Source organism: Pogoniulus pusillus, chromosome 5 (genome assembly GCF_015220805.1).
Source record: "Pogoniulus pusillus isolate bPogPus1 chromosome 5, bPogPus1.pri, whole genome shotgun sequence".
NCBI lineage: Eukaryota > Metazoa > Chordata > Aves > Piciformes > Lybiidae > Pogoniulus > Pogoniulus pusillus.
This window is the reverse complement of record NC_087268.1, coordinates 11,036,807-11,057,129: the sequence shown is the minus strand read 5'-3', so window position 1 is coordinate 11,057,129 and position 20,323 is coordinate 11,036,807. Positions and strand designations below refer to the sequence as shown.

The 20,323-nt window shown below is 43.2% G+C and overlaps 1 protein-coding gene across 3 annotated transcripts in view; it reads left to right on the top strand.

The window, feature by feature from the left end:
• FILIP1L (filamin A interacting protein 1 like) overlaps positions 1 to 20,323 on the top strand; it is a 243,585-nt gene that overhangs the window by 41,250 nt on the left and 182,012 nt on the right. For 2 of the 3 annotated variants that reach the window (XM_064143194.1, XM_064143197.1), the window contains exon 2: positions 16,382 to 16,524. The gene's annotated coding sequence lies outside the window, so the exon portion shown is untranslated. Of the gene's footprint in view, positions 1 to 8,091; positions 8,107 to 16,381; positions 16,525 to 20,323 lie in introns of those variants that run through there. The other variant, XM_064143195.1, reaches the window with a different exon arrangement.

The following is a 20,323-nucleotide window of genomic DNA, read 5'->3' as shown; positions in this document are numbered from 1 at the left end:
TCATGTTCATGTGAAGTTCCAGAAGGTATTGGGAAAAGTCAGTCTTGTCAATCTAAAACCCAGCTAGTCATCATGGTTAATGAGCAATGACTAACATAACAAAGATTCATATGCATAAATTAACCAGTGTAGGGCTCCCTCTCCAAAGTTTTCTGACTTGCTATGAAAACAGTGAACCAAACCCAGAACAAAAAGAAGTGCTACAAAGAACACGATAAGATGGAAAGCTTCACACAGACACTGAGTCCAATATTGTGATCTCACCTGCTGCTTCAGCTACCAAATATAATAGTTCTATTATGCCCATAAAGACAGGCTTCAAACTACATATTCCAGAGGTCACAGTTCACAGATTCCAAGGAATTCATCTTCAAAGCCCTTCAAAGTGGCAAACAAATTTAACATCAGCAGCTAAATAAGATATTACTAAATAAACAGGCCTGCACTAAAGCAGTCTTACTTAGGAGCATACACAAACCCCTCAAATCATTATGTTTTCATAAAACATGGTCACCTCATCTGGTCTCAGCAGCCAAATTAATTCACACTGTATGGCATTAAAATCAATGGTGCAGTTTTGATGCTTTACAAACAACACTTTTTTCATCTAAAGTAATGATGACAGACCATATCCCCTCCATGGAATTCTTCAGGGTGTCTTCTTCTACTGAAGACATAAAACTTAGGTCTTGGCCATCTACACGCACTGGAAGATATGAACTCATCCATCTTCCCTACCTTGCAGCTTGTCCACAGTCCATCTTATATTATTTCTGCCTCTCCAGAGTTCCCCTTTGGTGATACTTGAGTAAGTAGCTGCATTTTCTCTGCACAACTCTGTTCCCTGTCTCTTTTCTAACTGGACTGACAGAAGTTTTTCAAATGGATGAAAAGTCAAGACAGAAACTTGTTTTGGGGCAAGGGTGCTGCTTTTGCTTTAATGTTTAAAAAATGTGTGGTATGCAGGTCATCCAAACTAGCAAGATTTTAACAGTCAAGGGAAAATAACTGATTAACAGATGCATTTGCAAGAGCAATGCTGAGTGGAAACTAAGCCACCAGACAAATTTTAATAAGTCAAATTGGCTAATAACCAAGGAAAGAGGTGGCTGTATCCATCAGCAAAATAAGCACAGTCTGAAAGATTGTTTAAAGCCCATCACTGGAATTCACTTTCTACAATGAATTGTTAAAATGTCCATCAAGAGATGAAGTTACGTTCTAATGTCACAAGTTTTCCTATCAAAGCATTTTAAAGACTGATTATAGCATCATGAGGGACAGTCAAAATGCAAAGGCACAAGAGGAATGAAAGTATGCCAGATGGCTTCCTTCACAGGGTGAATGAAAAGGCCTAAAGGAAGCACAATAGGATGTCACCACTTAATTGTGAATGCTCAAAAAAGTTAACTTGGTCATATCACTTCCTTCACTGCCTTTGCAGCAACACTACTAGCTCAAACACCAGCTGCTCACTTGATACTAAAGGAAAAACACATACGGTTACCAGTCTCTACCATGTTCATAGAATCACAGAATTGGTTTGGCCAGAGAAGACCTCTAAGACCATTGAGTCCAACAGTTGACCTAAAACCACCATGGCCATTAAGCCATGTCCCAGAGTGCTATGTCCACATGTTTTCTGAACACTTCCAGGAATGGTGACTCCACCACCTCCCCGGACAGCCTGCTCCAATGATTGACTACTCTCTCAGTGAGGAAAACTTTCCTAATATTCAACCTAAACCCTCCAGCACAATTTTAGTCCATATATTCTTGTACTATCATTTGATACCTTGGAGAAGGTATCATGACAATTGGTATGCTCATGATTTCTATGATTTCAGGTGGATCCTGTTAAGAGAATCAGAAAAACTTGTCCAGCCCGAGAGCTAAAAAGAGGCAAGGCTGCTGCAGCTCCATGTTCCCTGGTGCAAGCAGGAGAAAGGTCAAAAATGTGTTCTCAGTAGGCACAAATACTTTCAGAGCACATACACAGACACTACAGCCACCACTTGGGGAACACATAGCCCTTCTCTGGCTGAACAGAAGAGGTCCACTACTGAGAATGTATATCTGTTTTATATGTGTACACTGTGCATATTTATACATACACAGACATGTCCACGTGCACAGATCCCTTCAGCAGCCAGGCTCACACACTGAGTCTGACCAGTAACCACTCCTGGATCCCAGTCCTCCCACTTGCTGACACCTGGACATATGAGCTGCCAAGGAGACTGCTCTACTGCAGTTGCTAGCACAGACCACTACACATGTCCAGAATGGCCTGGGACTCCCTTGCTCCACACACATGTACCACTTCACCTACACAGCTGGGCCAATCTTTGCTATTGCTCCACAGTCACCTGCACTGGCTTTGGGTGCTGCAAGGGTCTCTAGACTTTGGTCTCACTCCAGTGGCAACCTAACATTTGTTTTCTCTCACTTGAATGTCTCCATGTGCTGACACTTAGGTACATCCTGAAGTCCCACACCTCTGCTAGCACTCAGACCCCTGCTTGCTGCTCCAGCTGCAGCACCATAGTTGATGAAATCAAACTCCCCTGTAGATATACAAAATATAGTCCCTCAGCCAGCAAGGAGGTGACAGGAATATAAGAAAACAACAGCATAGTCTGTCCTGTAAGGCATGGAACATGGCCATACAAGCATACTGACCAGCAAAGTACTTAGACACAGTTGGCCTTTTTTATGCTGTTTTGCCACACTTGTTCCTCCCCACATAACCTAAATACCTCCTCCTTTTGCCTCTCCTTGGTTCTTCCTTTAAGCAGTCTTGTTCAATACAAAAATCTCTTCCCCTGTGTCTGATCCTGTGTGACATACACCTCAGCAGCAACTCTGTCTCACTCCAAAAGGTACTATGGCACTGACATCTGATGAGTTTGAGGTCTGGATCTTGGAGTTGAGGCTCTCCTGAGACAGCCCTGGGAAGGGCTCAGACCAGGTGTCCCTTCCAGTTCTTGATTAAGGTTCCTGGCTTCTATTGTGCCACTGTGCTCCTCTGGAATTGTTAGGCTGATGGTGTGAGAAACCCAGGGCAAGCTACTAGTTGGGATCCCTCATCTGCCTTTGGCTGTGTTCGCATAACGGAGCAGATGTTCCCATGCAAGAGTGATCCAGCAACTGAAGTGCCCATCCCCACCTTTCCTTTAATTGTTTTTCAAATTTTACTGATTTTTTTAATTGGTGAACATCTGCTCTACTTACTGAGCATTTGGCATAACTTAGAGAAAGAATGAAAGGAATTCCTATTAAAAACATGAAGGCACTGAGATCAGACCAAACCCACCTCACAAAAAGGCTGAAAATTAATTCCAGCCAAATGCAAAGGTGAATTTTCCAAATTCCAGTACCCTTCTTTTTATAGGGGGGTGCATTAAGCATTACCTGTGGTATTTTCAAGCCTGTAGATAGGCAAAAAACTCCACGAATCTCATTCACCTTAATTTTGGGTATCTTCAGCCTGGCCCAAGTTGGCTTTGACACATAGGATCCTGTTTACAAAGGCATGTAGCAATAGGACAAGGGGCAATGGTTTTAAACTGGAGCAAGGTAGATTTAGTTTGGACATTTGGAGGAAGTATTTACAATGAGGGCAGTGAAATACTGGAACAGGTTGCTCAGAGAGGTGGTGTAGGACTCATTCCTGGAGACATTCAAGGTCAAATCTGATGTGGCCACGAGCAACCTGATCTGGTTAGGGATGTCTGTGCTCACAGCAGAGGGCTTGGACAAGATGACCTTTGAGAGGCTCATCAGACAGGACACATTCCATGTTTCTATGATTCTGTCTGTTCAGCTGGTCCAGCACATCACTTTGGGAAAAGAGGAGGAGCAGCAGACAACTTTCCCTGCCCAACATGAGCACACTGTGCTGGCCTGAGCAAGTGCTCTCCTGCACAAAGTTATTTCTGCTATCTGACCCAGCACTGCACGCAGCAGCATGGTGCACTTGTGTGCAATTGTAAAGAGTTCCCACCAATTCTTTCCAAGCGTGGGGAAAATGACTACTGCTTATGTAATCTCTCTACTGCCAAATGTGGATTTGGGCGCTCAGCTGAGCTGACGTTAGTGTTTCTTTGAAGAGCTGAAACATCTCTCAGTCTGATGCTCTTCTGGCTTCCATTACTGACTACAGATTTTGTTACAATGTTACATCACAGTCCTAAATGCCATCTGTATCATTAGGATCAAGAAAGGTTTTTTGGTTTAAGGTATAGTTCAGAAGGAAAGATTTAAGATAACAGGGACATAGAATCTTACATAGAATTACAGAACTGTTGATGTTGGAAGAGACCTTGGAGATCACCAAGTCCAACTGCTTGCCTAGAGCTCACGATCCCATCGCTACTGCAAAGCCACTACCACTACACCATGTCCCTCAGCACCACAGCCACGCATCTTTTAAATACATCCAGGGATGGTGACTCCACCACCTCCCTGGGCAGCCTGTTCCAACACCTGATAATCCTTTCTGTGAGGAAATTGTTCCTAATATGCAGCTTGAACCTCTTCTGGCACAACTTGAGGCCCAAGTCTCTTGTCTTGTCATTTTTTGCATATGAGAAGAGACCAACCCCTACCTCACTCCAACATCCTTTCAGGGAGTTATAGAGGTCAACAAGGTCTTCCCCCTCAGCCTCCTCACCTGGAGACTAAACAACTCCAATTCCTTCAGCCATTCCTCATAAGACTCCACACCTTTCACTAGTTCTGTTGTCCAAAGAAGGATATGCTTCAGCACCTCAATTTCCTTCTTGTAGTGAGGAGTCCAAAACTTAACACAGTACTCAAGGTATGGCCTCACCAGTGATGAGTACAGAGACATAATCGTTTTCCCACTGCTGCTGGCCACACTGTTCCTGATCCAGGCCATGATGCTGTTGGCCTTCTTGGCTACCTGAGCACACTGCTGGCTCATGTTCATACGGCTGTCAATCATCACCACTAGGTCCTTCTCCACGGGGTACCTTTCCAGCCACTCTTCCTCATGCCTCTAACGTTGCACAGGGTTGTTGTGGCCCAGGTGCAGAACGTGACACTTGATCGTGTTGAAACTCACACCACTGCCCTCAGCACAGCTATTCAGCCTGTCCAGATCTCTCTGCAGAGCCTGCCTAAGCAAAGAGGCAGCAGCATTACACTACATTAGACCCACAGGCCTTAATTATCAAGTCACATTTGGTTAACCTGCACGACGGTGAGCCATGCTAACCTGAGTCTCCTGGAAAGAGGCAGACCCAAGTGTCCTCAGACAATCTGCAACTTTTCCACCTTGTTTCTTGAATGGGAAAATATTTAACCATTTGACAGTACATAATTATTTTGTTTTACATGCAGACTGTTGACAGCATAACTTCTGATAAATTTGAGTTCTGGATTTTCTATACCACTTAACACAGCTATGTATCATTTAAGACATAGAAGACAAGGAAAGAAAACAGACACAAGGAGTCCTCTCTTAACAAAAATACACTGATTACTTGAAAACACGTTTCATAAACTGCCAGGACTTGTCAGTGATTAATACAAATTTCAAAAGCATAAGCATTAAATAAATGTAGAGAAGCAATTAAAGGAAGGAGGTTATGAAAGTCTTTTACAGAAGCAGTAAACTCCAAATCTTGGAAGACTCAAAATAGTCCAAGCCCACATGCTTTCTCTGAGTACAAGACCTGTCTTATAAACTACATGTCAACTACAAACAAAACAATACATTATATCTGCAATGAGAAATGGCTCACCCAAGAAAAAGATGCCAACCCACCTGCTTCTGCAGGTGACTGAGCTTGAGTTGATTCTTAATCCAAATCAAATCACATTTCAAATAAGTTTAATGATAGCTGATTATACTGATGCTCAGAACACCAAGGTATCAAGTCTTGAAACTTAACTAGTTTATACTTATCTAGGGAAAAACAGTCTCATATTAATCTCCTGATACTTTAAAAGAAAGCAACCAGCATTAATGGGTGTGACTAACCTACCAGCTCTCTCCTTTTAACATAACTATGGTTGGGAACATGTAAAAGGGTTATTACAGCCTTCTCTGTATGTGAAACTGCTGAGGGACAATTTCAGGTTAGCAAGGTTAAGAAAACAAAATGCAACACTTTAATTTTTAGCTAATATTAATTCAGAGGCCCCTAATACAATCCACCAAAGATTTAAACTAAACAGACAGGCAGAGTTTTTTTGTCCTGTTCTCTCTTAATTAAATTTTAGAGATCCCATGAAAATGACAGTGCCATCTACAACCCAATCTCTGTGGGAGAATTTTCTTGCTAACAGGACACGAGCTGGTAAGCAACAAGCAAAACCGTGCTGGGAAGTGTCCTTGAGTCCACCTCGGACTCAAGATACCAGGCAGCGGGTGGCACCCCCCACATGCAGCTGCAGCGGGGCAGAGCCTGCCAGCTGCAAGGGACGGACACCACAGACTGTTGACATAGACTGACCTATCTGTACCTCACACATAACTTGAGGTAATCTGTACTTTCCACGTGTACCAATCTCAAACTAAGTTAGTTGTACATGCCTCTTCCAAGTAGCATATAAGCCACTGTATTGCCTCAATAAAGTGTACTGTACTGCTTGCAGCTAGCTGATACTGAGTCGACTTGTCAGTACCCTGATCCTCCTGCCTCTGTTGGCATCCCACGACCACAGACTTCCATGTCTCTCACTGCTGCAACCAAAAGGGACACCTGAGCTTTTGTTATTCTCAGAACCAGCACTGCCAGAACTGTTTCTGCCTTTTCCTTACATCCAATGCTAACAAACTCGGCGAACTGGTATACAATCCCCTGCTGACTCAGCATGTGCCAGATCTGTTTTGGTAACTATGGGCTTCTCCCCTTTTCACCATGTCCTCCAAAGCTGATCTGTATTTCAAGTGGTTTGCTGCACTTTGTTTCAAGTAAAGCTGCATTTTTAAACAGTGACAAAGCTCAATAACAAATTATTAGCTATAACTTTCATAGTCAATCTTTGTTAGACTCTCCTTCACTCAAAGCCTTTAAACCAATACTGAGGACCTCCTCAGAAGATAAGCTGTAGCCCAGCCAAGTTTATTGAGCTGTGTAAAAACCTGCTAGATTAGGCTCTACGGTTTATGTTTATGTAAGATTGCAACCATGACATAATGTCTCCAGCCTTAACTATCCACTAAGCTATAAAACACCCGAAATACAAAGGCCCTAGGAGCTACTAACTCTAATGGACAAAAGTGGACATGTAAACCAGCTATATGACAAGTGAGAAATAACTGAGTGCAGTAATTCCAATAGGGGCAGCTGTGGTGAGGTATGGAAAAATACTGCAAGCACTACTGTGCCGCAAATAAAATTTTACGTATTGTAAGAGGACAAACACAACTACAGAACATATCTGTCTTACCAGTGCCATGGCAACTGCAAGAGAAAACACACACACTGACCTGAAATAGTAGCAACTTCATCCAATTAAGGACATTGCTTATAAGGGAACAAGCAAGAGCTGGCTGACCATGTATCCATAAAAGCTAGGAACGTTGTCTGTTGCCAGAGAGTGTTTCAATGTCTTTACTATTTTTACAAAAGAAAAAAAACAACCCAGAAACCACACTACCAACCACCTAGGTTTGTCCCCGGTTTCACTCAGTTTGCCCTGAGTGCATGAAGTTAGCCAGCTGAAGAGATGCATACTTTAGGGCCTTCTGCTATTCCCTACTGTCACGTTATCATCCACCTTTGAACCTGCCGATAATGACAAACTCCTTTAACTATACCCTGATCCCACAAGGCTGATCTAATGCTTACACAAGCATCCCAGTCCTTTCCCTCACTAAAGAGATAATGATCAACTCACACAAATCAGATGACAAATTCAAAATGAAATGGCTGAATCTGCCTGGTCAGAGATAATCCAGCATTTCAGCTCTGTCTGCCCACTGAACAACCTTTACGTCACCACAATTCACCATTCCAACAAGACTAATCCCAGCGAATTTGTAAGGTGTTCTACAGACAATTGGACAGACCTGTAAGAATGGGTTTACAAGCTCGATTCAAAACACCTCCCTAAAGAAACTCATACATGGTATGTTTTACAACTGTCTACCAGACATTGTCCCTTATTACTGCTGGCCAATTTCAAAAGAGAGAGAGGTCCTGAAGACAGTAAGCTCATAAAAATCTGCTGAGAAATCAGTGCAAAGAAAGGAGATTATAAGCACAGTGTGCATGACAAAAATAATTAAACAGATTACCTCTGCCATTATAAAACTTATTTAGTGGTATAGCATCAAGTTGCTTCTGACTAGATGTAGCAGATACTGGCTATTGCCTAATGGGTTTCAAAGGAAAGTGCAGTACAAAGCTGAGGTGACTGCAGAGTTTGAGGTACTCAAGCACAAAAGGATACACATTTAGTACTCCCCAGGACACAACCAATTTGGATTTGTTTGTCTAAACATAATGTATTTTTCTATTATCAAATTCTAATACTCATTAATTTGCCATATTTAAGTGAAAACCCAAAAACTTGTCTAGAATGAGGCATTATTTTCCACAGTCTACAATAAATCTAACTTACATAAAAGCAGCAATCTTACATACTGCATTGAACATTCAATATCGTCCAGCATGCAAAAATAAGAGTGAGTTTGATTTTTTTTTTCCCTTTAAAAGAAGTTGACACACAGAGATACCTCTCACATCTTTATAGTGACAAAGATGACAGTCTGATTTGCAAATCCTTCAGAAGATTAAACTAGAAACTCCTCCTGCAGCTCAGTGACCTGTTGGAGGATGTGCACATATTCCTTTCCAGTAATGCAAGCCTGCAAGCCACTTAAATGGAAAGGGAAGTATGACAAAACAACAGAGTTTTTTTTTCATTGAATAACCAGTAGTAGTTAGGACTGCTATTCTCTGCCCTGCTCACTGACTTAAGAAGCTATTTAAACGTCTAGAACATCTTAGATAGTTATTTGACTTAGAATCATAGAATCAACCAGGTTGGAAGAGACCTCCAAGATCATCCAGGCCAACCTAGAACTCAGCCCTATCCAGTCAACTAGACCATGGCACTAAGTGCCTCAGCCAGGCTTTTCTTGAACACCTCCAGGGATGGTGACTCCACCACCTCCCTGATGATCTTAAAGGTCTTTTCCAATCATAGCAATTCCGTGATCTTACTTCTCAGGATTCCTTGATCCAGCTCTACAATCTGGAAGTTCTAATGACTGCTGCTCTCTGAAGCATCCAGAATGTTACTTGCATATGCTTTATAAAAAATGTAACTTACTAGTAGAATGAGAACTTATAAAGAATGGGGGAGATAGACAGCCTTAGGGTTTCCCCCTTCTGAGAGCTTGACATTTTATGAGTGAAAAGAAAGGCCTGCCAGACTTCTAAAGTGACAGCACACTATGAAAACATTTCCTACACATTTTGCAAATTTCCAAGTGAGCCACATTTCACAACTGACATCAGGGGGGTTTATATTAGCTCTAATGAAATACAATTCTCCAATGACATAGCTGTGAAGTGCACCATGTTCATTTCACTAGCTGGCAGAGACGTTTTGGCCTTTATTATTTCTTAACATAGAGCCAAAACTTTTTTAGGCTTGCACACACGTGTCTGAAGATGAGGCCTTGTCTTTGTATCTGCTGTAGAGCCCAAGACCTCAGAATGTTTGGCCTAAGAGGACAGGTCAGATGCATTTTCACACAACTGCTGTGGCCAAGTTGTATGTTAAAACACAAGAATATGAATATAGCATAAGGGATAGCTTGCCTTCATCTTCTCTACAGTTTCAACTTCATTAAATCTCTTTGGGTGGGATTGGATGGTTTGTGGACTGGGGAGAGTTTTGCTGTTATTTTAAACAACCCTACACTCAATGAAGAAATCCCAGCCCTTATCAAAGCCCTGAGGGCAGCAGGAGGTCAACTGAGGATTAAAATCATAGTCACAGAATGGTAGGAGTTGAAAGTGACCTCTGGAGATCAAGTTCAATCACCTTGCCAAAGCAGAATCATCTAGGGCAAGTTGCATAGAATCATAGAATCAACCAGGTTGGAAGAGACCTCCAAGATCATCCAGCCCAACCTAGCACCCAGCCCTATCCAGTCAACTAGACCATGGCACTAAGTGCCTCAGCCAGGCTTTGCTTGAACACCTCCAGGGACGGTGACTCCACCACCTCCCTGGGCAGCCCATTCCAATGCCAATCACTCTCTCTGGGAAGAACTTCCTCCTAACATCCAGCCTATACTTCCCCCGGCACAACTTGAGACTGTGTCCCCTTGTTCTGTTGCTGGTTGCCTGGGAGAAGAGGCCACCCCCCACCTGGCTACAATGTCCCTTCAGGTAGTTGTAGACAGCAATGAGGTCACCCCTGAGCCTCCTCTTCTCCAGGCTAAACAACCCCAGCTCCCTCAGCCTCTCCTCATAGGGTTTGTGTTCCAGGCCCCTCACCAGCCTTGTTGCCCTTCTCTGGACATGTTCCAGAGAACTTGTCTAGGTAGGTTTTGAAAGTCCCCAGAAAAGGAGACTCCACAACTTCTTTGGGCAGCCTGTTTCAGTGCTCCAGCACCCTCACATAAGTTGATAGTGTTGTTTTTAAATATGGTTCTTGCTGAGGTCACATTTCTTTTACTGGATGAGGCAGTGAGATATGTATTTTAAAAGTACACACAGAATTCATGACAGCTTAATGTCAATAGAAATCCAAACACTCCCAATTGCAAATATCTGAACTAAGTACTTAACTGAGAACTCTTCTTTTCCTAAACTCTGGCAATCCAAGTAGCAGGGATAAAAGAAAAAAGCCAAACTCCTCCTTCTCAGAGGCCTACATGCTCTTGACTGGAATGAAATCAGAGCATGGCAGACAGCAGTTGGAATGGGAGCCTTGCTTATTCAAGAGCCCCACTGCAGCTGGTCAGAACACCTGATATGGCCACTTTTTTCTGAATTTGTTGAGAGGATGAGTAACAACAGCAGCAGTCATACTCACCCCTGCACAGAAGCACAGAATAGCAGGGGTTGGAGCAGTCGTACTCACCCCTGCACAGAAGCACAGAATAGCAGGGGATGGAGCAGTCGTACTCACCCCTGCACAGAAGCACAGAATAGCAGGGCTTGGAAAGGACCTCTGGAGATCATCTGGTCCAACTCACCTGCCAAATCAGGATCATCTAAGGCACACCACAGGTGGCTTTTGGAAGTGTCCAGAAGGCAACTCCACAATTTCTCTGGGCAGTATGTTCCTGTTGCTCTGGCACCCCCACAGCCTCACACTGAGGTGGAACTTCCTGTGCTCCAGTTCACCTACGCATCCTGTTTAATGAGTGTTTCTCCAATGGTGTTTCTTTGGAAAAGATATGTGCCTCAATCTTGGTGCTCTCATGACACTTCAAAAGGGCTTTTGAGACTGCTACATTGTGCTCTAGGACTGAGCAATAACCCTGGTGTCGCTCATGCTCAGGGAAGCTGACACCCAGAGGACTCTTCCACACACAGATCATGCTCTAGTTTAAGAAGGAATTTGAAAGGGCTATCTCGTGGGACACAGTACACAGTGAGAAATCCAGGCATGACCTGACAAAACATACACACAAAGAAGAAAAGGATATGAGATCATGACACGTACAAGGGGGATCTCACTGATGATAATCTAAACACAACATGTCCAAGTGGTGATCACAAGCAACATTTCCCTTAAGAGGCTGATGCATATGCATACAGCTTGCGTGGCAGAAAGAACAAGACCTAGCACTTGGCACACTAAATTGAGAGGTGGAGAAAAAGCCTCCAAAACCCACAAAGGACAGATATCTGGCAAGAGTTAACACCAAGGTTCATTTGTGAAGTGTTGGCCTCTGGTATAACTCTTGTGGTAACATCTTTTTGGATTCATAAAACATAAAAGTAGATCTTCCTGTTTGGAATGCACACTGAACAAGGTAACCCAGGAGCCACACCCTCTGCTTTTGCATCTTTCTGAAATCATCAAAGATTTTTTAATGGGGTTCTGTACTAACTGAGCTGCAGTCTAAACACAATTTGAATTGCTAGTGAAAAAGAGATGCACATCAGCACCATTGAGGCTACAGAAAAAGACGAAAAGAAGCCATGTTTAATTTTTTTCTAGTTTAGAGGTGGCTGAGGAGCAAAGGACTCTGCATCATGCATTATGGCGTGGCTTGCAGTGGTAGCAATTATCTCTTGTGGTGCCACAGTTTGTTTCCAAAAAGATAGCTGTGCAGGATGAAGTAAGTGTTATCCTTCAGTTCCTCTAGACTCTAGACTGCTGACAAACATTACACTGATCTCCAATGCTGATGGAATACAGAGGAGAAAATACATTGCATGACCTCTCAAAACTAGGCAAAACCTTTGAATCACTCTGGAGGATGCTCGGGGCAGAGGTGGAGGATAAATGGAGTCTGGCATTCTCTACCAGCTCCATTCAAACAAGTGTAAGCAGCAACACATACCTCCCCACCCATGAGGGGGTTGTTTGAAGCTTGCAAGGAGGAGACAGCACAGTAGAGGGAAAACTGCCATGCATGCCTGCTCTCCACAGACTCAAAAGATCACGCTCAGGACTCACTAACACGCTTGCTGGAGGATTTGCCTCAGAAAAAGGAGAATCAAAACCATATAAGGATAGCAGGGTTCGGCCCATCATAAATGCTGGTACTTCTAATGGAGAACAAAGTGTCACTGAACGTTTGTTGCAGACACTAATGGTTTGCTTTTCTTAATGTCACGTAATGATGCTTTGTACTGAGACTTCATACAGTAGTTCCTTAAATTAAGTAACAGCATTTTCTGTTGTGAGAAATGGTCTGCATGGGCCATACCCAGTCAGCTATTGTCCCACCAATCATATTTCCATAATTATTTACCAGCATTTGTTTTAAGGCATTGCTGCTTAAGTGCTCTCTTGCTTCTATTAGAGGATCATGCAAGCCTGAAACCAATGAAATACTGTTCTCCAAAGACAATATCCCTTTCATCAGGCACTGAAGCAATACATGGCTTAGGAAATAGGAAAGCTAGTTAACTAGTTGCTAAAACCATCTAGAATCCTTGTCTATGAACTCAAAAAATACTATTTCTCACACAGCTCTCGAGTCCTAATATGCAAAGGATTAAAACTTTTACCTCTTCCACCCACACGAATGGTGCAGTCCCCTCCTACCCCTCACAACTTCCAGCCTCAAATATCCTGGCATAAATGATCAGACAAAATAGGTGACTTATGTTTTTATTGGTTCCTCCAGACTATGACGACATTTCCTAAAACACTGAGCCAGGAAACTATTAATGTCTCTAAAAAAGTGGAAAGGGTCAGGATATTTAAAAGCTCATGTGTTTGCTAAAATGCCTTTGTTATAGATGTATAGGGCCACTTAAGATTTGATTAATAGAAACAAATGTATTTAGCATTCACATAGTCTTTCTAGCTTTAATGTATGTATGAATGTATTTTTAACACTTCTGTGTTGAGAAAGGATTATCTCTCTTCACCTTTTTGAGAAGTAGAACAAGAAGGCTAATCAGCTTACCTAAGATTCTGTAAAGTAGTGTATTGGTTCCAAGGAATGAATTCCCCACAGATCTGTATGTGCTCCCAGTCTCAACTTACTGATAGTAAAAAAGGAAGAGATCAGGAAGATTTTTGAGATTTATCTCAGCTGCACTGGCCTGAATTTAGCAGCACAAGTCAAGTCAGGCATTTGCAGATGTGTTTTACATGCAAGCACTAAACCAAACCAATGGAGAGGGTCCAGCGGGAGGGTACAAAGATGATTGGGGGACTGGAGGGCATGGCTTATGAGGAGAGGCTGAGGGACCTGGGGCTTTTTGGTCTGGAGAGGAGAAGACTTAGAGGGGATTTGATAAAAGATTATAAGTATCTGAAGGCTGGCCAGGAGTGGGGGGACAGGCTCTGCTCACCTGCTCCCTGTGATGGGACAGGGAGCAATGGGTGCAAGTTGCAGCAAGAGAGGTTCCACCTCGACAGAAGGGGGATCTTCTTCACTGTGAGGGCCACGGGGCACTGGTACAGGCTCCCCAGAGAGCTTGTGGAGTCTCCTTCTCTGAAGGCTTTCGGGGCCTGTCTGGATGTGTTCCTCTGTGATCTGTGTTAGATAGTATTGTCCTGCTCTGGCAGGGGGGTTGGACTGGATGATCTCCTTGGGTCCCTTCCAACCCCTAATATCCTGTGATCCTGTGAAATGTCTGATACTCTAACAGGAATACAGCATGCTACATGCAGAAAAGAAAGAAGCTCCACAAAACTTAACTTTTTAGTGCATACTACATGCATCTAACTCTTTTTTTCTGGCTTTGTCAGCAGATCTGGCAATTATTAAGGGGGACAGAAAGGACTCTCACAAAAGCCTTGGAAGTAAGGGTGCTACAAATGCATCACAAATTCATTCATGGCCAGATTAACTTCACCTACAAACCCAGATCTGATTCTGACTGCACTAGAGTGTGCAGGAAGGTCAGTTCCCTAACACAGGGGTGCAAAGGAGATTTAAACCCAATCTGCCTGCAGCATGTACAGTATGCTTTACACAGAACAGACTGCTGAGGCATCCCAAAAGAAGTTCGAATCACTCTGCTCTTCCTGACTTGAGAAACTCCCTCATCTGTTATGTCTCAACTGATCAGGAGCCGGTGGAGGTAAAAGTCCCTCTATCGCACAGTGCCACCTCCTGGGCAAGCAAGACTGGAAAAAACCTTTCTCTCCTAACATCCCAAGTTTTAACATCATCGCCCGTGTGCTGGTGGGCCACACCTTACCTCTCTTCTCAGAATGTAGGCCATGAACTCATGGAGAGAGGAGCAGATTGTTTACAGCCTCCATTATGAAACGTGAGGCTCCACAGCAGTATCTACACAGGCGAGCTTGGTGCTGCACAAACCCGCAGGATTAAGTTCACTCTGGGTTGCTGAGTAATCACCACGCAGCAATCAGGGCTTCCTTTCATCATCCAAACAGGAACTGGGAGTGGAGGAAGTGAAAGCTTAATAATTCCTTGCATGTTAACAAGTCACATGAGCCATTCCAATAAAATAGTTTTGCTAAGTGAACTTAAACCTAGGATATTCATACCTAGTTCTGGGCTCCTCAGTTCAAGGGGGACAGGGAAACAGTGCAGAGAGGCCAGTGGAGGCTACAAGGATGATTAAGTGACTGGAACATCTTGCTTATGAGGAAAGGCTGAGACCTGGGGCTGTTTAGGCTGGAGAAGAGAAGGCTGAGTTGAGATCTTACCAATGTTTGCATGTATCTGAAGGGTGGTTGTCATGAAGAAGAGGCCAATCTCTTTTCACTAGTGCCCAATCGTAGGATGAGGTACAGTGCACACAAACTGGAATACAGGAAGTTCCACCTCAACACAAGGAAACCTTCTTTGCTGTGAAGGTGCTGGAGCACTGGAACAGGCCACCAGAGAGGTTGTGGAGTCCCTCTCTGCAGACTTTCAAAACTCATCTGGACACCTGCCTGTGTGATTCTGCTTTGGCAGGGATGTTGGACTCAATAATTCACAGAGGTCCATTCCAATCCCTACCATTCTACGATTCCATGATACTGTCTGTTTCAATGGCAAGTAATTATTTTCTAAAACCAAGCTGCACATTTTGGAAAAAGAATAGACACAAACATTTCATTCAGCAAAGCTTCATTGCCAGGATAATAAGACATCAAGCTGTGAACTGAAGTTGAGGAGCTCACCTTACTATAATCACAAATCTTGAGATAACAATCCCCAAGCCAAACCAAAGGTGGTAATCCTAGTTCCAGTGCAGCAATTACCAGAAAGTGCTGTCTGCCATAAGCCACATCAGTGTGCTTGTAACACTATGCAAACAGAAGTGCAGACCTTGCTATGGACAGTCAAAGCAACAAAAACACGGGAGAAAGTCAGTTTTACACATGAACTTTCATCTTGTATCTGCCAGACTCAGATGGTTTTCATAGTAGGCATCCTCTGCTTCCAAGGTAGAAGAAAGCCAACCTGTTTGATTCTATGAAAGTTGATTAGTTATTTAAGCAGCCAGGGGTTTAGACCACTCATTAACAAGAATGGTACAGAAAATGAGTTTTGAAGGCTGAAGAACTATGATTGTACCACACGGCTGGGTTTGGTGTGTTTTTTGATTGTTTCTTTGATTTTAAAACACAATTATAGGTAGGTACTATCTTTTTCACTGGAAACACTGATACTATTTCCAGAGAACTTGCAATGCTGCCTTGTACTCCAAGACTCACAGTACCAACTGTGTCCAAGCATTTACTTCTGTGGAGTCACTCACTACCTCATTGACTTCTTTCTTAGGATGCTTGTGTCAAGGGCAGCAATGTCACTTCCTACTACGTGAGAAAGGCCATGATGACTTTGCAGGACTGTCACCTGCTCCGTTCCCAAAATGAGGGCATCTGCCAGAACATTCAGGTTTCCAGCCTATGACGTTCCAGCAGGTGAGTAAATCTTCACTTACATGGTATAGTACCAACTACTTTTCCTTAAGCCAGAGATTTTTGATTTTTCTTCCCTCTCCTGTCAGTAAGCAAGGTGGGAGTTTCCAGTTTCTTTGTTAAGGAGTGCTGAAGAGTTTGTACCTGATTAAGAGCTACAAATGCACCAATAATTCACTGCTAAAAAACTGAGGAGGAATGTGCTTGACAACTCATACTCAGGAACAAATCATGAGCCATGTCCTCCTTTCTGTACATTCATACAAGATCCAAACTGACATGCTCCATTCACTTATGTCCAAAGAAAGATACATTTGTGACCAGTTTTTTACAGACCTGACACCAGGTACCTGTTAAATAATAATAATGATGGTTTCACCATGAGATGCTTATATTGGATCTCACCCAAACATTTTAATATATTGCATATATCACTGCATTGCCACAATTGCTGTCTCAAAGCAAAGCAAGAGCTTTGACAAACATATGCATGAGATCATCCAGATGAGGAGACTGTATGTTTGTAGAGGTGTTGTAATACTCAACAATGAGATTATCTTTCTCAGTCTGTCTTCCAAAATAAAGATTTTCTTGGATGATGAACTCAGGGGTTCCCAGAGTTTTGTCCATGGAGGGAAACATAATGTGTGGGATACCAGGATAGGGGCTGCATAACAAAAATCAATCTGCACGGCATGCACAACAGCCATGATTTGAAAAAGTCTCTGAGGGTTACACTTAGCAGATTTCTAGGTCAGCCTCTGGGAACCCTTGAGTCAGATGCTGAATTCTTGTGAGGAATATAACATTATGTTTGTGAGGTTTTTACCTCCTCGAAGACATATTTCTGGAGGTTTACTTTTTCGTGATGACTACTGGGCTCTGTGTTACACAAGCAGAAGATCGACAAGGCAAGAGCAGACATGCTAACCTTTCAATTTATTAAGTACTTGCAAATGCATGTAAGGTCCAAACAAGTGACAGTTTTTACTGAGAAGGCTTTCATCTCTAGAAGCAGCTCATGTTGGTGGTGGAGGGGAAAGGGCTCTTTACTGCTTAAATCTTCAGCAAGTTCAAAAAGAAAAAAAAGTTTATTTTTATAGTCTGAAGGCTTGGGAAGGTAATGATAACTTTCAGTACTCTCTAGGATTCTACTCTCATTTTGATCTTGTTATTTGCCTGATGTGGCTTCTGTGTGCCATAAACATACCCAAGAAAGAAATATTTCTGGCCTTGTATTACCTATGGAAGCAAGATAGCCTAGAGAGGCAGAAGTAACAGCTGTGGAGATATACTACCCAAAAGGGTATTGATGGAGGTGACAACTGCAGACTGCACCTAAGATTTGAGCACACAACTGTGCCAGTTAGATGACAACTTAGTGATGGAAAAGTAGAATACAGCAGCTTTAGACTTAGAGGTGCTCTGCTGCACTTACACTTTCTGTACCTACTTCAAATGGCCTCTCTTTCTCAGTAGCACACAGATCCACAAAATAAGAAATGTTAGCAACTTGTTCTCCAGTTTGCAGGGTTGGCAGGAAAGGTAGCTCGGTTGGCATGCCTGTGTCTGCTCTTAACAAGGCTGCAGCTTACTTTGTTTCATGCAAAGTAATGGAGGACATCTACCTTAATCTTTAGGTATAAGTAGGTCTATCAGACAACCCTCTTCCACTAACAGAAACTACTTGAGGAATAAACTCTGAAGCCTTTCTCAGCAAACTTTCTGACCTTTAGTTTAGCTGTTTCAAGGGGACAAGCCACCACTGAAACGAAGAAGCAAACAGATAAATATCAATGCTATGTGGGTGACCTAGCAACAGCACTGTGCTCCCCCAAGACACAAAAGACTCCATCAAGGTGTGAGTTGCAGTCCTGAGCAAAATATTTCTTTGTCTCTGTTGTCTGGCAGCCCTGCCAATGAACATCTCAAATTCTGGGCAGGAAAGCATGTGTTGGGTCATGCACTCCTGTCACACTGGATCACAGGGCAGTGCCCGTGGTTGGAGGACTGCATGACAAACACAATGCACCCTTGTTAGAAGGTCTCCTGTCAGTAGCAGGCATGACAAGCTTGGAGAGATCTGGCTTAATTGGAGCAATCTCCTTTTTCCTCCCCATCCCACATGACAGGTGTGGCTGGTTGAGAAAGCAAGGATCATGCTGACCCAAGCACCTGCCCTGACTCCTCACGCAAGAAAAGCAGTTGCCTTTGTTGCAAAAAGGGTGTGACTCGAGTTAAGATGTGAGGGAGAAAGACTGAAGCCTCAAGTGATTGTTTAGTTTGAAGAGGAAAAGGCTGAGGGGAGACCTCACTGCTCTTTACAGCTACCTGGAACATCACAGTGAGGTGGGGGTCAGTCTCTTCTCCCTCCTATCAAGTGATAGATATCTGAAACTTCAGAAGGGTGCCTGTTTAATCTGGAACAGGTTTGTGTTTCGGTCACTTCAGCCTCACATCTAAAAGGCTGTATGTTTTTCTCAATTCGCTACACATGCTGTTCCTCAGCTCATATGTAGAAATGCATCATGAACTGAGCTCTTTACACCTACAACTATGGGTTGCAGTTAAGTTTCTGAATGACTCAGTGACGCTTTCTGAGAGGAATGGGACAATTCTGTGTCACCTCTATTGGGTCTTTAAAGTTCCTACACTATATATATATATCCTGAAAGGAGACTGCAGTGATGTGGGGATCAGTCTCTTCTCCCCAGTAAAAACTGGCAGAACAAGAAGAAACGGCATCAAATTGCACCAGGGGAGGTTTAGGTTGGGTATTATGAAAAAATTCTTTACAGAACCAATGGTCAGGCATTGGAACAGGATGCCCAGGGAGACAGTGGAGTCACCGTCCCACGAGCTATTGAAGAGCCAGGTGGACATGACTTTTTGGGAGAGAGTTTAATGGCCATGGACTCCACGACCCCAGAGGTCTTTTCCAAGCAAAACAATTCTCTGACCATACAATACATGTTCACTGCGAGCACTCTGCCAGCTCTGGTCATCAAATCAGACAACTCATCAGAAAGGTGTGTAGCTCTCCCGAGACAGAAAGGCCCCAGAACTGCTCCCTGCTTTTAGCAGGACACCACACAGTGAGGACATACAGCAAGTCCCACGACTGTGACAAAGGGTAAGTCGTGCAGCAGGTTTGCTAAGCTGCAACCAGCCAAGAAGGCTACATCTGACGTCTGGTCTGTTTAAGAAATAGAGCCTGACTGTTCCTGGTGTGTTATCTCATTCTGATCAGAGTTGAACAAGCCAGTCAGCCCATTGTTCTTACCACATGGTAAGTAACTAGCTACATGTAAACAAAACAATTAGGCTCCAGAAGGAACTGCTTGCCATTCAAAGCTGAACTCTACACTGCAGTTTGTTTCATGTTTCCAAGTATGGTAAATTACTGACAGTTAACTGTGACTGGGTTTATTTGCTGCTCAGAAAGAGTAAGTGAAACAGGCAGCACAAACTGGAAAACCACATTTCTTCCTCTTTACCCTGTCAATAACCATCTCATGAGTCTTCTGGTCTTGCCACTACCTGCCTTTTGCTGAGTGTCACCTTAGCATAACTAATTCATGACAACGGACACAAGAGAGAGATAAGCTTCATACGTTGGCACAGATGGTTCTAACCCCTCTTACTCCTCAGTAAAACCACCAGGTACTATCACTACCCCTCCAGAGGAATATCTCTAAGCTGTTAACCACTTAGCACATTTGGCAGTCAGATAATTCATAAGCGGATAACACTGCACACAAATACACACCAACTTGTTATTTTCATACTACCTGTAGACCTC